Raw genomic sequence first — 17,694 nt, 5'->3', positions numbered from 1 at the left:
ATAGGGTTGGGTGTGGTCAGAAGTGTGCTCTTTTGCATCCGTAAACACACCTATCAGTGATGTCACGGTGTACTGACCACACCCTGGAGAGAGTTCTGTATCGCTGCAGCAAGGTAAGAAGTTTAACCATTGAAGGTCAGCAAGAACAAGATACTGAAGGTGCTTCAAGTTACTCTTTAAGGTGTGTTTGCTGCCCCCAGTGGTCAATACAAGTGTCCCTTTAAACAAAGCACACTTGCAGTAACCACTTGTGTCACTAAATGAGACAGGACCGAAGAATTAGGGATTTTCTTTGCAGTTCCCTTCACCTTGGTGGAGCTTTATGGGGACTTTGAGCTCATTGTTTTGGTTTTTACAGCTCACAGCTTTACTCACTCTCACCACTCTCATCAGGGTCGTGTCCAGACGCAGAAGGCAGCAGTTTTCAGTGGAAAAGCTCTTATAACTTTACACCGAACAACGAAAATTCTGTCACGTGTACCTTTTCTCAAATCGATTAACCAGTCCTCTAGTTGTATTTATAATAGGGAAATATAATAAAAAGCAGTGTAAGGTACCACTGTTGGGTGTACCTTCATTTGACTGACACCAAAAGCCAAAGCCAAGGCAAAGGTATTTTAAGGTGAGCATGGTCACGGAGGTCAATGCCATAAACCTGCAGTTGTGCTCTGGCAGGTGCACAGGAAGATGATCTATATTAGCCAGTGGAACATAAAACAATAGCTCTTAGGGATTTTATGCAAAATTGATGAAGGCACAGCTAATCGCTGGTTAACATTTACTCCATTGATCATAAAAAGAAACATGTGAACAGACAAGTTGGCTGCTGGCTGTTGCCGAGATTCCAGACAGTCTCATATCACTAAATCTTGTTTTCATTTTCATACCCTCCAGTAACCATCTTGAGACTGCTCCTCCGAGGCACTCTTTAATGAATATGTTTATTTTATTTTATACCTTCCCTGTATTTCTCTGACGCTATAAAGGTAAATGTATGATATCGAGTTTGCATCTATCTGACATGATCAAGAGGGAAATGATATAAACTCTTGGCCTTTTTGTCAAACTCGCTGTATGGTATTAGCAAATGACTTAATCCCAGACTGCTGATAAAATAAATGACCCATGTCAATGCCAGATTCTTAAAACAGTGGCATCAGTTCTGTCTGATCCACAAAATAAATATGATATGTGGCCTGCAAGTGACAGAGGAGTGTTTCAACTGAAAAGAGATGCCAACATTTAGACAGATTTTACACTGCAGTTCTATATAACCATAAAACAAATATGTAAGATGAAACGTGAGCCTGTAATAGCCATATTGGATGGAGTTTTAATATCTGTGCAGTGTCTGGTGCAATCTCCCTCCATGTTTAGTTTTGATTGATTTTACAGAGTATCAAAGTGGGAATGCTAACATCTGTTATGGCTGTCAGAAAGAAGACTGATTCGATCCAATAATCTTTAGATAGATGTTGTTTCGATTTGGTTGCAGACAGAACCAGAAATTGGTTTTCTCCTTATCGGTGCTGTTAAAAAAATGTGCCACAGCTCGATATAAAGATCAACAAGGAATTAAAGGGTGGAAATGGTAATTGTCTGTATTGGATAATTCATTTAATGTTTTTGGATTTGAAGCAGTTTATGACGTTAATGACCAGACGAGCTCGCAAGTTTTTCTAGTCAATGTCAATTCTGATTGTATTTTCCTGTGCCACTAGAACATTTAATTCAATTATTATGACATCTTTGTTTTGCAAGTGTATGGTTGAAGAATATAAAATATACAAAATAGATATGAACTGGCAAAAGTAATGTGTGGCTCTCCACTGCTGTGACAATCTGCTGTGACAGCAGATTTGATTGACAAAAGTTGTGTCATTTTATATTTAAAGTTGTAATATTTTTTTGAATTGGTGACATTAGCAGCACAGTGAATTTTTAATTATAGTAAAAAATATACATATATGATACCACCCAATGTTCATTTTCAGGCTACTGATACCTTGAAAAACCTTAATTAATGCTATTGCCTAAATAATGCTAATGATCCACTAAAAATAGTAAAAATTTAAAAATACTGAACTAAGACAAAAATATACACAAGAATATAACAAACATTTAGATGATCATACATGACAATTCCAAAAAAAGACAAATTTGCAGTTTTCACTTTCATTTTACCACAAATCACGATAATCACAATAACAACATATTTTGTTTCAATAACCACTTTCATAACTCACAGAACAAAAAATTGTATCACAGAAAATGTTACAAATAATGGTTTTTTTCCCAGACAGGCCACTGGCATATCCAGTAGTCTGTCAGTTGTAGAGAATTGTTGGACACAGGTCATGCCAAACACTATTGTTTCTTGATGTACCACAAATGGTGTGTTCTGACAAAATTTATCCTCCGGTTAGATATTCCCAATATTTTATCCAGATAAAACTAAATTATATTGGCTGATTTCACACACACATGGATAAAGTCTAGTCTGAGTGATGGCTCCTGAGAATACGAGCCCTGCAGCTGAGAGAGATTTTTAATGAGAAAGTATATTATTTTTCTTTCTGTCAAATAAGAATCCAGATGCTGTGCAGAAAGCAGCATCACAGTTTCATTTATTAAAATGTAAATAATCATTATGTTTGATTCAACCTGCATTTTTTGAGTGGTGCATTAAAAACAGAGACTCTCAATGAGGCACTGAAGATAATACAGTTATGTATCAGCCTTGCTCAGGCTTTATTGAATTTTTACTCCACTTTTCTGCTACTGCTCTTTCTCTCTGTTGGTCTCCCTCATCCCCTTTCCCTCCATGATGCATGGATTACACAGCCCCAGTCATGCTTCTTGTCTCTGACTGATATTGTTTATGTTTCACTCGAGCGTGATCCCCTCCCAGATATGTTCTGGAACTGTCCAGGGTGTTAATCACAAGTAACGTCGTCCATGGTGTAAAGGAGCCTGGCATCATTTCAGTCTTCCCCAAATGTCTCTATAAGGCTCGTGTGTTTTTCTCATCCAAAGGCTAATGAGTTCATTAACACTTGAAACTGAGAGGGGGCCCTTAGAGTGTCTAAACTTACTAGACAGAAGACTTTATGCAAGGTATGTAACACTGGCAACAGCCACTATAACATAACTGTATTTTTCTACAATTTTAGCCATAAAAAAGTATGACTTTCCAGTACCATTTTTATGTACACTTTTCATTCAGATTTCTTAATAATGTTGAGAAGAAATTAAGTGACTTTTTCAAGTTTTCTTTCAAAAATATTTGTTTGTTAGTTTTGCTTATATATATATATATATATATATATATATATACTGTAATGTTAATATATTACAGTTGTATGATTTCTTTCTGAACTTCATCTATTATTGCCACAATTTAAAAAATTGTCCCAAAGCATGTGCCCATTAAAAGATCACTTGAATTTAGACATCTATGATCACACTCACATTCAAAGAAGCGGATTAACTAAGTAATACATTACAGTAAAAAACAATTTATTAAATATGCAAACACTGGTGCATCCATTGCTCTGTTTTTCTCCTCTTAAAATAAATTTGAAATAAATGGATAAGTTGTGCTTCAGGGCACTGCTTTCCCTCTTCAGTTCTACCAGTTCCAGAGATAGATCCATCATCACAGATGCATGTCATTGCAGACAAGCTCTGGTCAAACCGAATGAAATTAATGTCATATTCTAGTCAAGATTCCCATCCTCTCTCAAGTACCACATGTGTACCCCTTAATTATAGGACAATATGCATACAATTAGCAACTAGAATATTTCCATTTGATATAACCATAAAACACATGACAGTTTGTGTTTGAATATTTCAACCAAAATAAGCAACACATTTCAATTACACATTGGAACAAGCAGATGCATAACATATTTGATTTTTAACATAAAATGATAAAAATGTTTTTGTTTTGTTTTTTTTTGTGTGTGTTGTGATGTGAAGGTGAACAATGTAGCAAGTTCATAAAGTCTTGGTCAAGCTGTACTGTACTGTGTATCACTGCCGTGCCACTCTTCAAAGAACACTTTTGGCCAGTAGTTCTGACATTTAACCAGAAACAATCATCCAAATAAATAATCTTAGCTTCAGTGTTTGGAGCTGGATAATTGGCTGATACAGTTAGTCAGCTGAAAGACATGAGCAGCTGAGAGATTTGTGTAGAACTGTTTTACACTATCGCATGACTAGCAACCGACAAGAAAACAACCAAAGTAAAAAGTTTTAAAATCTCTAATGGCATGGCCTGATGATGTCAGCACAAAGACACTGGATTGCCTTGCGTGACTTTACAAAATTGCCGTCAGTTATGTAACCACCACCCCTGCGTTAGCTGGAACGACAACCAGAAGCCACAGGTCTGATGCGCACCAAGGTTCTGTGATCCATGCCTGGAAACCTGCTCTCATTAGGGTTGAACTATGATTTGGGAACATTGAGGAGCGCTGTGGGAAATGTGGGGAGACCCCTACGCATTGTACAGGCAACAGAACGGCTAACTTGATCAGCAGAGACACGGAGCTTGAAAGAAACTCTTATAAAATCAGTTGTTTTGTACAGAGTCTTTTCCAACAATTACATCAAGAGAATTAAGATGTAGCAGTGTTTCCTTTATAAATTCATCTGAATCAGAAAGGTGGCAACGTTTTGAATCAGGCTACATTACAGTGATTATACTTGATTCAATAAAAGACAAAAATCAAGCAGTCAGCCGTATGCAAAGACTAATCATCACATTCCACCAGAAATCTGTGAGGTATTTGCAGCAAAGAGGGCACGGCCATTTTTACCATTTTAATGCATTTGCTGGATGTTAACTAGTCACAGTCTGGACATGTTCAGATTTTATATGACACTTTTGTTGCATGTGAAAATTAGCTGTGCTATTTAGCAGCCATTACTGCAGTTTATTGCCCACAAGATAAATCACAGCAGCATGCATTTGTTCGAAGTCAGCTGTGGTACATGTCTTGCACATTTCCAGCCATCATCAAATTGTAAAAACCGTTGACACTCAATAACTCTTTCATAAAAGAGCATCCAGATGGAACAAATGCATCTGCAGCTATTTAAAAGCTTCAACTTGTCACATATTGTCAGTATCTCTGTTGCGATCAAAAAGGTCCAACAGCACCTGCATGTGCTGAGAAAGCATGTGATGTACCCTTAAATGCATTTAGATTGTATAAGACAGTACAGGTGGTGGAAGAACTCAATCTGACTTTACTCAAGAGAATTACGGCTACCATCTCCCAACTCGGCTCATCCATCCTCATGTGACCTCCTTTCCTAGAACGACCTGTTTGTATAGACATATTGGGAATCCTCCCACATTTTGTTTTAATCCCATTTCAAAATAAGGAACTGGAGAGAGAGCAGCATCATTATAGAAAATCACTTGTGTCAGCGGCCTTGAGCTCATTTAAGCTTTGGCAGGGAACACTGTTGGTGTTCCCCGCTGGAGTGGAAGCTTATAGTTATCTTTGAATCAGAAATATTTCATCGTAATGCACGTCTTCGAGTTCCCCTTTCAGTACCAGTTATTGCGATTGATCCTGCCAATTCTGACTTCCACAATTTACAACAGCATCTAGATATTAATAGCTAATTGTAAAATAATTGTATTTCTTGATTTTCAGATGTTTCTTTGGACTCAGAGTCCTGGGACAAAGTCTGCCTAATGCAATCTCAAAAGGCCACACATTAAAAACAGCACAAAATGAGTCACAGAGATAACCATAACATTAAAAAAATGGGTAATGTTAACTTTTAAGTTGTTTATTGAAGCTGACATGAGATGATTAGGGAATGGGTAGTTTTTGCCAGAACCAAATGTGTTCCATCATCATCTGGTATTAAACAATTCCCAAGAAAAACATTTTGGTTTAATACATGATCTGTTATCTTTATTTCTAAAAACTGGTCTGTCCACCGCTTTTGTCTGGACTGACATATCGCAACAATCATTGAATCGATTGCCATGAAACTTTGTACAGGTGTTCTTGATCCCTAGAAGTTAAATCACACTGACTTTGGTGATCCCCTGATTTTTTCATCCAGCTCCACCAGATTGGCACCAAATTTCGTATTTACAGACACTCAGACAATGAGGTTGACATTTCTAGTTCTAAGTAAGTACCTCAACAACTATTGGGTGGATGACCATGAAATTTGTTACAGATGTTCATCTCTCCCACTGGATGAATCACTTTGGTGAGCCTCTGACTTCTGACTCTGACCATCATCTGGTCAAAACTACATTGGTTTAGGACCAAATACCTGCAGTCCTTCCATTGTAGACGTGCGTGTGAGTTATGGCCACCAATCACTTATTCTTCACATATTTGCAGAAGCATTTAGAAATCACTGAGGAAGCATTTGCATGAAAAAGAACTTAACTTTTATCATTACTTTGTATGTCAAGTCTCTAGATCCCCAAAAAGGTGGGAAGGAAGCAGCACAATATTTCTTCATTTCTAAACTCAGCTGTTAATCATAGGAAACACTTCCCCGATTCACGCTTTGTTGATAATGTAGTGATAAGGAATGAATAACAGTGATGTGGAAACGGCCCCAGTCGTGAAGCAGAGAGACCTGCACTTTGTTGAGGGGAGCTGTGACTCACACTAATGCTTTTCTCAGATACGGGGTGAGAACCTAAATCTGGGTTAAATCGCTTCTCTGTGGGGTAATTTTATCCTTCCTCTCTAATCCTTTGATTTCCGTGAACATTGATCAACACTGATAACATGCTGAGTTCCTCGCTCAAACATGCTAAAGGAACAGCACGTGACATTCCAACATCTTTCAGTTTGGGATTTTTTTTTTTCTTTCTTTTTTTGAGTAGGTTTAAGACATGATGTTATTTCAGTAGCATTTCACAGTTTTGCTTTGTTGAGTTTAATTTCATCAAAGTATTTCTCAACATCAAATAGTTACAATTATTTATACCAAATAGTACAAATGCCTGTTAAACCAGCACACCACTCTTTAAACACCTTGAAATGATTTTTAACCACCCTACGTTGTTCTCCTTTGTCTTAACATAATGTATTAACATGAGCACGCTGTCAGCTTCAGAATGGAAAACAGTTTCCGAGCTTGTGCTGTCTTTCTGTGGTGAGACGATTCCTTTTTCGGACCTCTAAATTGCAATAAAATATCTTCTCAAAGTGCTTTTTGTCTCAGTTTGCGATCCAAGTGAAAGCATGTTTCTTATTCTGCCGCTTGAAATAGCCATCACGTCTTTGAGCGGCTCTGAAGGCAGCACTATGCAATTTACCTGCATGTTGCATACACTTGACAACTTGTTAGGATTGGAGAGGCCATTGAAAACACACTCCAAAATAAACACATTTTTGTAAGTTAAGTCCTTTTTCTTGGTTGAGCCAGGAACAGCTGTCCAATCTGGCTGATGAATCGAAACCATCTGAAACAACTCTTTTAGCCTTAGTTCAATAAATACACCTTTCAACACATTTACAGGAAAAACATGTGGAGTCACAACAGGCTTTGCTTTTGTGATAGCCTGTACCTGTAACCTGCAGAGGTATTATGGAGTAGCTTGCTTGGCTGTTCATAAATATCTCTACTAGTGAGGACTTTGTGTATTATCTTCTTTTTTAAGCTTTTACCCATCTCTATAGAAACACTTGTATTATTGGTTCATAACAGTGAAAGACATTTCTGAAGATCTCCAATGACATCGCTACAGAAAACATGCTTGTAATAGCCCGTTTACAGGATTTTCTCACCAACTGTTAAACAAGAACAGAATGTCAAGGGTGGTGGTGTTGTCTCCTCAGGCAGTAAAGGAGAAAGGAGTTCTTTTCTGTCTTTTATTTGAAATTGTTTTCTCCCCCCTACAGAGCTGAGATACAGACTCGTGCCCTGAGCAGACATGTCAAATACACATTTTTGTTCGCAATGTATATTCTGTATTTTATGGTGTAAAAGATAATATTTGAAGGGCCAGCAGCATCAGACCAGACACTTGACAGCAGCTTCTCATACATTCAGAAAAGAGTTACTGCATCTTTCTTTTCCTTTAAAAAAAAAAACACGATATAAGAAGATAGTCTTATTAAAGGAGATGGGTCAGGTGCTATAAGTGTGTCACATTCGAGGCAATGTGATTCTATTCTATTCTATTCTATTCTATTCTATTACCAGCTTTACATTTCAAAGTGTTACTGTGTCTGTTTGTTTTGAGAAAAAATAAATTATCCATATGCTGCAGACTCATTCTTTGAACATGCACATGTCTCCCCCCCCCAAAAAAACAAAAAAAACAAAACAAAACAACAACAACAAAAAAAAACATCATTGGTAGCAGAAGTCATTAATTGGACTTGTTTCCCAACTGAACAAATAAAACATAAGAGGAGTTGCATGTTGGGAGTCTGAATGTGTTAGTGATTTAGTGTGTCACTGTGCAGTAAACACCATGATTTAAAACCCCATATGACCCCCTACTGCACAGAAATCTGAACTGATCACATGTCTACTGCAGACATATGCACCCCCAATGCCGCTTTAATAAACACGCTACATTTGTCCTAACGACTCCTAATTGACCCTCATAGAATGATTTTGATTGGATTTGTATGTGAGTTTGTAAGTACAGGGAAGGAAAAGAAAAGAGGAAAAAAAAAATCTCTGACAAGATTTGGTTTCACCCAGAGGGCTTGAAAGTCAGTTAAACTGTCTACAAATTGCTCACAGCCCAATAACTGAGCTCAAGTGCTGCAGTAAGAGACAGACCCTATGGAGGATCGAATAACTGATTACTTAGGAAGAGAGAGCGACGTTGCCAGTGAAGATTTGTTGAGGAACCAAAAGATATGGCACAGACTGGGAATTCCTCTAAATCAAATCTTGTGTGTTTGAGATGAAAGTTTTAGGGAAATATGCAGGAAGGATGCCATCGCTGTGGTTGCACATTCAGTTGCACAACTTCTGTAGAACGCGAACGAGCACAGACTGGTCAATGCCAGTATTCACCTCGGTTCTTGCTTCTTTGGACAAATGCCTTATTGTCTGAAATATAGTACATACGGAGATACAGTGAGGGCATCATGATGAGCAGGGCACTCAGACGTCTGTAGCAGTAATCTGGGGGGAATTGAAGCCATTGTAAATGGGACTAAAATGACTACATTATGATTTTAGCAAGTGGTGTTAACATCAGAATATTGCTCAGGGATTGAACTTTGCAACATGCTGTACAGATTATAAAAAGTGTTTAAAGAATGCAATGATTTTATCAAATAAGGACTAAAAGCAGTTCTTAAAAAAGCAACAAGCCCAGATATATTTTGGAGACATAAGAATTGTCTATAGAGGACTTTTTGTTTTGCAAATATGACTTAACAGATCTAATCAGTGGAGAAACAGAGTAAATGGGAACACAAAGAGACTGGGACATGAATGAAATCCCAGACTTGCACACAAAAGAACAACAACAAACAGGACACTGAGCTTGGTTTCTCCAAAATTTATCCCAGCTGTCTCAAATGGAACCACTATTTTGCTGCTAAAGACAACATTTAATATCCTGTAATGTGGGTTTGATAGACTGCAAAAGCATTCTTACATGTCACATATGCAGACCTTTGACCCTGTGCTTCCTTTAGCATACATGTGGTCTGATGTTATCTGTAGGGTGGTCAGCATGGGTCAGTAAATTTCCACTTTTTACTTTGGTCGCTAAAGTCTCCTCCTCTTTGGAAAAAAGAGAGTTTTGGACAGCTGTTAAACTTGAGTTTTCTTATTGAATCACTTGGGATGGACACCTTGTGATTGTTAAATTTCCAATGTGGGAAAAAAATCATTTGAAATGTGTATGCTTGGCTGGGGAGTTAAGGAATGAGGTGGAATAGATTTTCTCTTTTTCTGCCTCTTTACCTCCAAATAGGAACCCTAAATTATGTGTTTGATTTTGATGTTGCTCAACTTGCCATATTCATATTTTCTATAATATAAAATCAAATGATAAAATTCAGCATAAATAAAAAGATTCTGATTCTGTAAAAATCAAGCACACACCTAATGTCATATTTCTAATATTATTTAATGTTTTTCTTTGTAAAATGTCTAAATATGCTGTTTGTTTTTTAAGGCTTTAAATAATAGGAGGCATTAGCTTGTTTGTCCTAAAATCTGTTTATTTAATTGGATTAGATTCAGACATAAACTTGACCCTTTACAGGAAAAGAAATGAGTGAGGTTTTGATATAAAAATAATAATCTTTAACATTTCATAATAAAAGCAGGAGATCAAACCTGGGGACACAAATGAATATGTAACCATAACGGAATACCATAAAGGAATATAAACAGCGGAGAGGGAGGAAACAAGGGATGCCATGTTCCACAGATTCTCCAGTTCCACATTCCTGCAGTGCAAGGAGGTGTAGTTCACACATCCTATCTGCTCGCTCAATTTAAATATTTTGCTGTGTTTTAAGTGCTTCTTAATTTTTCACGGTCTCCAGCCCTTCCAGCTGATCCCTTCCAGATGTAGTTCACGTGGGAGGTGAGTGAGGAAGCAGGGGCAAAGACGCTCCGTCCTATATACACATATGTGGACACACACACACACACACACACACACACACAAAGCTCATCAATTTCATATAAAAACCGCTTTCCTTCAACCTCTTTCATGCTCTCTCCATGTCTGTTCAGAAAGATATATTAAACACACAAAGGACACACACACACAAGCAAGGGTATGGGATTCATGTCCAACTTTTCCCTCAAATTCTGTGGGTTTTAAAAAAAAATTCGCAAAAATGGAGGAGGGAAATTGATCCCCACAGCAATCGACTGCCCACAAACTCTGCCGCTGGGCCAGTCACTGTCACGATGAATGTAGACATGCCATATCTTGATCAATCACAGAAAAACCTCGGGGCTCATTTGCTGCAAGGTTCAAAAACATTTTTGTTTCAAATGGCCCTGGAACAGATGAATAGTGGGATGATCACGCCAAAACATTGTAGAGGAGCTCATGGCCACAGAGTCACAAACACCAGGAAATGTCCTCGCTCGCAAAAAAATATGTTTCTGCTGCCGGTTTTACTTGGATTGACAACCAAAACCAGTTTCTCCTAATATTAATCTGGCATATTGTCATGTTATACACATTATTTTTCTTTTATCCCATTAACTGCTAACTGCATTTACTGTATATACTAAACATTTGGAGACTGGTTACCCCAGCTACTAGTTTGAGGTTATTTCAGTGCAGTATGAAAATCAACTGCTATTTGTAATTCATCCCAGTAAATATTTAGGCAGTTTCGGATCTGGTCAAATATGATTCATTCTTATGTGACAATGTAAAATCTGCTTAAAACAAACAGTCAAATAGATTATAAGCAAAATTTTAGATGCAACTTCACATGATCCTTTTCTTAATTTTCATGTTTGCTTTTCAGCAGCCTGGCAGACTCAGCCGTAATAAAGGATTCACTGAACACACCAAAGCAAGAGGAGGTTTCAAAACAGAATCAGGCTTCTTGCAAATGCATTACCATGCAACATTAGCAAGACCAATGTTAAGTGTCTCTATATATAAGTTGATACTTGTTTTGTACTGAGTGCACTGACTTAAAATTAGAGCCGCTCTGGATGGAAGGTAGGAAAAAAAAAAAAAAAAAAATCAAATCAAATAACATTTTAAAAGCTCTTTTGGCTTATTAGAGGTAAGTGTTTGTTAAGTGTAATTTGTAAGAATGGGCTTAAACAAACTAACAACATGGTCATTAAAATCCCCATAGGAACTTTAATCATAATGATGATAATGTAACAGCGATAGTCTGCCAGTGTAGGTGTTTCCTTATGTCAGAAATGGCCAAATGTTGAGCAGGAGGAATGTGTTTCATGAACTGTGTATGTAAAGCTAATTTAGGGGCTTGGGTGTCACTGCACAGCATGATTTGTTAGTGGGTGTAAATTTATTAACATGTTGAAACAAGACAAGGTAGATTTAGAGTAAGCGAATGCATGAAGAAGACAAGTCACAGATACTTGGAGAGGATGATGCGGAGGAGTATATGATATTTATGTGACTGGCTGCTATTTAACTATATCCTCCTTCCTTTAACACCATCATCTTTGTCCTTGTATTCCCCAATATGTGCTGTACATGCAGTAGATGGACAGCTATATTGAGCAGATACGGCCTATAAATGTCTTCACAACAGTTTTTGTTAATCTTAATGTTTGCCTGCTAATATATTGTATGACCACAAAGAAGAAATGCAGTCACAAACGTGTCAAAATTGTATCCAAGATTGGGAGACTGGAAAGAGTGATCTAAGGAATCTCACATCCATCTACACCAAACTTAATGGCGCACAAATGATGGACTGTTTTTGAAAGTAGGTGAGGCATGAAAGAGCCCATAAATAGGCTACCAGGCCCAGGATTTGGGAGAGGTTCAATGCAACATTACCCGAGTGCAAAACAACACAGGAGCAAGCTGAGTGTCTTCATCTCTCCTCATCCTCCAGACAGACAGAGTGAGGGGAAAGGCAGATCGACCTCAGTAACACCAAAACTCAGCGCAAAATTTATGGGACTCTGCACAGCAAGACAGTCAGATTGATGCCAAATCGGCCGTTTTTGCCTGCCCAGATAGAAAACACCATTAGATTGCTTCAGTCAATTCATCAAAAAATAGGGGATTTGGGGGAGCTCGTCTAATTTACAGGTCCTCAGGCCCACCATGGAGAGAGTGTTGTGGTTGGCTTGGGATGCCTCAGCGCCAAAACCGCAGCCAATGGCAAATTGTTCCTTTCTCGTCAGGTCAGGTCAAACTGAATCCATTAGAGAGGAAGGGCAAGGCAGTAAAATAACCGAGGTCAAAAGTGTTCTTGAGAAATATGGCACTAATGAGCATCTGTAAGCCAACGTCATGGAAACAGGTTTTTTTTTTTTTTTTCTTCTTTTTTTTTTTTTTACATCCGACTGACACATCAAACCAACTTTACAGATGTTGAGTCATGTAGTTAATGGACGTGAATCTTTAAAGAGCAGAACCTAATTTTCTCAGCTCAGGGGACCCAGGGAGTAGAGTCAAGCACAAAGACGAGTGTGGAGAAGGAAAAAGGGGGGCTGGAGGGCATAAGGACTACATGGGAACTAATAATCCCTTCACAATGGTCTGCGCGTCTGGGTTCCGATCTGCACCACAGAAACTCTCTATGGTCTGGAACATTCCTTCAGACTCAGGTTTAGTTCCTCCTGGAGACAGACGCAGGTTGGCTCTTTATCCTAACTCCCCTGTCGAAGCCAATATTTCAGATCTCATATAGCTCATGGCAGGGGGCCGGCAGACTAACTGCTTATCATTTTCAGAACAATTTTAGACCACTATTGTAAAGAGTTCAGCACGGTGACCAAAGTAGTCAATTAATTCAAGTGAAGTTTTCTCGGCATATATAAAGCGAGAATTAATCTACCCCTAAGGAGCTTCTCTTAAGGACTCATTTGTTCACCTGTCTGGGTGCCAAAAAGTTCTTTCTGGCCTCTGGTTCGGAAGCCTTGGCTTTATCATTTTTTGCATATTTGTGGACAATATTCAGCTCCAGCCAAGCGTGTCTAGAAATTGTTTATGATGTTTTTAGATTGCATGCCATTCCTGACTTATTTTGTGAAGAACAGAGGAGTTGTGGCCCCTGAAAACTGGTCCCAAAAAATAAACTTGCAGCTCTAACGTCATTTAGGAGTCATACTGGCAAATTCCACAATGGCAAAGTATAAATTTAATTCACAACAAAGATTCCTTTGACAGTATTCATTCTCAGTTGATTCAGAAAGCAGAACACTGACTTAGCCCATCTCTCTGCTTAAAAAGCCTTGTCATCATTTCCTCAGCCAACACGCAACACCATGACTTGTTGATAGCCCTGAAAGGCAAACTCATTCGTCTTTTTCTCTGGACCAACTTCACTGTATGCGCAGAGGACATTGCTCAATGATAGTCCTCAGTGTCTCTCTATCTTTTAGACTTAGCCCATATTTGGTCCTCTATTTGTTATCCAGCCTCCCATAAAGTGGTACGTGTTCAACAGATCTGTGGCCCCAGCAGACCATCAAAGAGTACTGAGTACATTCGCGCAGTGCTGGAAAGTGAATAAATCCCTCTGCAGTGATTTTTTGTTATTTGATCAGCTAAAAGAAAAGCCACTATAGAAAGGGTCACTTCAGTGGTATCATAGAAAAAAGATGGTGTCGGTTGAGTGGATGATCTTGTTTTTTATGCAACATTAATATCTCGTAGCTTTTTCTCGTCTTGTTCGGTTCCTGCAGGTTAGATGATGGAGAGGTAGGGTGGAAACTCATTCTAAGCTGCTCTCGCCTTTAAAGGTAACATTTGAACCATAGTGACATTGTATTGCTTGCCAAGGACACATGGTTGGGAAACAATCACATCTAGCAACAATGTGGGACACAGATCATTAAAGACCTGAGCTGGTGGAAACAAACATCCCCATGTCTGTTTCCATTGGTAGCTTGTGAGGATATTAAGCATTTACTTCCAGTGGTGTTCAGTAACACAAACCTAGTTCGCTATCTACCACAGTGTCATGGATGAACGCAATGGAAACAGAAACAAACAAAACCATTAGGTCTGAGCAATCTCACTTTTATAGAGAGTTTGTGTAGACTGACTTTTTCCTGGATGCAAGGTTGTAACACTTTTAGATTAATGAGCTTTCTTCAACTCTTTTATTGTCTTTGCTCAGAAAATTCAGAGCACAGTTGTCCCGTACGCATAGCCACAGACCAAGAAAGCGTCAAACAATAAGATGCAATCGATATGTTGTTTAACAGTTTTGTACGGCCTTCACAAAGCACACAAAATTGATTTTTCATGGTCATGTTAAATCTATGTATACTGCTGCCATATGTACAAAATATCGCCTGCATGCATGCAATATCAATTTGTGTGTGGATATATTTTCAGACCACAGGGAACACATTTGTATCCCATTCCTCTCGATCTTTTCTTTTTTTTTTTTTTTTTTTTTTTTTTTTTTTTACAATCTACTTCTATGTAAAGAGTTGACCTCGGCCAGTTACACAGTCCCACCCAACGATTCAGCACCAAATGTATCCTGTCTTTTCTCTTGCACTGAGTACACATTTGGGTATGTTTGTCATAGGGTAGAAAGAGGGGTAATGTGTCCGCCAAACCACACTACTGGCCCATAGATAGGAATTTAGGAGCTAAATGGTCCAACATTTTACTTACTCTAGTTACATCCCTCTGTGATTTGCAGTATTTTTCCATATTTCCTCACTTTCACAGCATTTAATGCACTTAGGTGAAATAGCTTTTACTGAGGACTGCAAAGAAATGCGATTATAAATATCTAACTTTTTAATATTCTTGTTATCTGTGTAATGACTATGTACTGAAAGTAGCATCGCCTAATGTTGAAAATACAACAAAAAAAAAGAAAAAGAAAGAAATATGACTGTAAAGTGTGAAAAACAATTTCTAATATTATTATAATTATTACATTAGACATTTGTGAGCTTTGGAGCTTGGGCAGGATATGTGGGTTCTTGTGCACTTTCTGTGCCAGGTCCTAACTAATTAATCCAGCTTTCATGGGGGTCCAGGAAGACCTAACAGGATGATCAGGCCAAAGAGGTCAATTGTTTAACTATGGCAATCCACCCCATTCAACCCCAGTCTACTTAGCTTGTGCCAGAGTAAGGCTATGGATCAGTGGAGCCAAGCTTTCCATGCTGAGCTCTCAAAATTTGTCTTTGAACTGTAGCCTCTTCTCCCCAATCACTCATCTTCATATATTTGAATGTGACACTGAATGCTTAGAAAAATCACATTGGAAGCAAAGGAGGTTCCTCTCTCAAAGAGCCTGTGTTCTCACGAAGATCAGGATGGGAATGAGAGGCACAGCACTTCTGCTCCTTTTCCCAGAGCCCCTCATGCCTCTACAGGCCAAGTCTACTGCCAAGGGAAGTTCCAGGTGGTCTCCAGGCTTCCTTTGATCCACACCAACCAGGGTCCCTTGGACAGATCAGTCAGTGTAATCACTTGTGTTTCAGAGCACTCAGGGGAAACAGTAGTTCTCCATTTCCCTTTCATGGCATGACCTCAGTAGTGGCAACCATAGTCTTGAGGTGACACAGACCTCTGTCCAAATAGGCTTCTCTGTTGTCCCTATCTAACTGAAAGGGCAGCAGATAAACATTAGAGACAAGCTGTCTTGGTGAGCCACAGAAAAACAAGCAGAGAGAGGAGAGAGGGGTGGTGGTGCCCACCTCCGGTGAACACTGTTTCGATTCAAGTGGAGAAAATTGTTGGCAAGAAGCATCATGGCTCGCGGCCCACCTAAAACTTGCCATGCATGGCTTATTTTTAGCTGACCCTTTAAGTTTACATCATGGCCGTACCACAGTCCAGTTACTGACACTCAAAGTGTTCTAAAGGTCCAAACCATATTTGTACAAACACCCTGCACTGGCAAGGTCAAGCTGGTGCTGCGGACCAGATGCATGCATGGTGCAAGAAAAAAAAAAAAAAAAAAGGAAAAAAAAGGCCTGAACTCCATGGCAGCTCATCTTTGGACTTTGGAGCGAGAGGAGTGTGTTTGTCTTGGATGAGCTAGAGACAGACCTGCTGCCAGCTTCTTTGAGCAAGTGCTCAGGCAGAAACCGAATGGGTTTGGTACCTCAAGATTGGGGGTGGGGGAGCGATCTTGCATTTCACTTAATATTAGTATTATGTTTCTGAGAAACTCTTGACACACACATTTTTCTTATCAGAACGTAATTATTTTATTGTTCCGTTAAACACACGGGATAACTTGCATTCCTGCCTTTCTTGGTACATTTTATTTGACATTTCAGGCCACAACAAAAAGACAAGATTGTTTTAGGCACCAACAAGAAAGACAGGCTTCAACTTTTCTTTTCTCTCTTCTTTAGTGCGAGTGTGGGAGAGCTCTTCGTTGATGCTCTGTTGCCATGGAAACTGTTCGACACAAGCCTGTCTCTGTTAGGTCAGTCATGCACTGTGGTTTACCATTATAGAAGCCCTTAACATAGTTCCATTAAAATCCCTTCAAATCGTGGTTATTTAGAGCTTTTAGGACTATTTTCCTGTAATAGTTCCCACATGTTTCTCAAGAGATATCAATCTTATCAGGAAAAATACTAACCAAAAGTTAAAAAAAATTGTTTCAGGTAACCAAACAACTTCTTGTAAACCCAGATATTTCCATAAACCACGTTCAGTTATTAACTTCACCTGGAGGCCTGGCAGTGGGATAACCAAAGCATTTTTTTCTCTTTACTAACATCAGAAGTGGTTCAGAGTTGCGTGTCAATGACTGAGAAGCGATTATGCATGAATTTCCACCAAGTAAGAAATGTCTATGTTAAAATTTGTAAATGTATTCTGACTTATTTTTATGTTGAGGTTCTCCGTGACATCAGAAAATAGTAAATATCTTGGCTTCACATTTATATTACACTTCAAATTTAAAGTCACTGATTATACAAGTGGAAACTCACCTGTGAGCCAAGTTCAGTGAGTGTACAGCCTGCACTAAACACACTGAGAAATAAATTTTCACCTTATTGTGGCTTATCTCAACCAAAAATGGT

Source organism: Seriola dumerili, unplaced genomic scaffold (genome assembly GCF_002260705.1).
Source record: "Seriola dumerili isolate Sdu_G_001 unplaced genomic scaffold, Sdu_1.0 BDQW01000533.1, whole genome shotgun sequence".
NCBI classification, from domain to species: domain Eukaryota; kingdom Metazoa; phylum Chordata; class Actinopteri; order Carangiformes; family Carangidae; genus Seriola; species Seriola dumerili.
Note: the sequence above shows the minus strand (reverse complement) of the source record.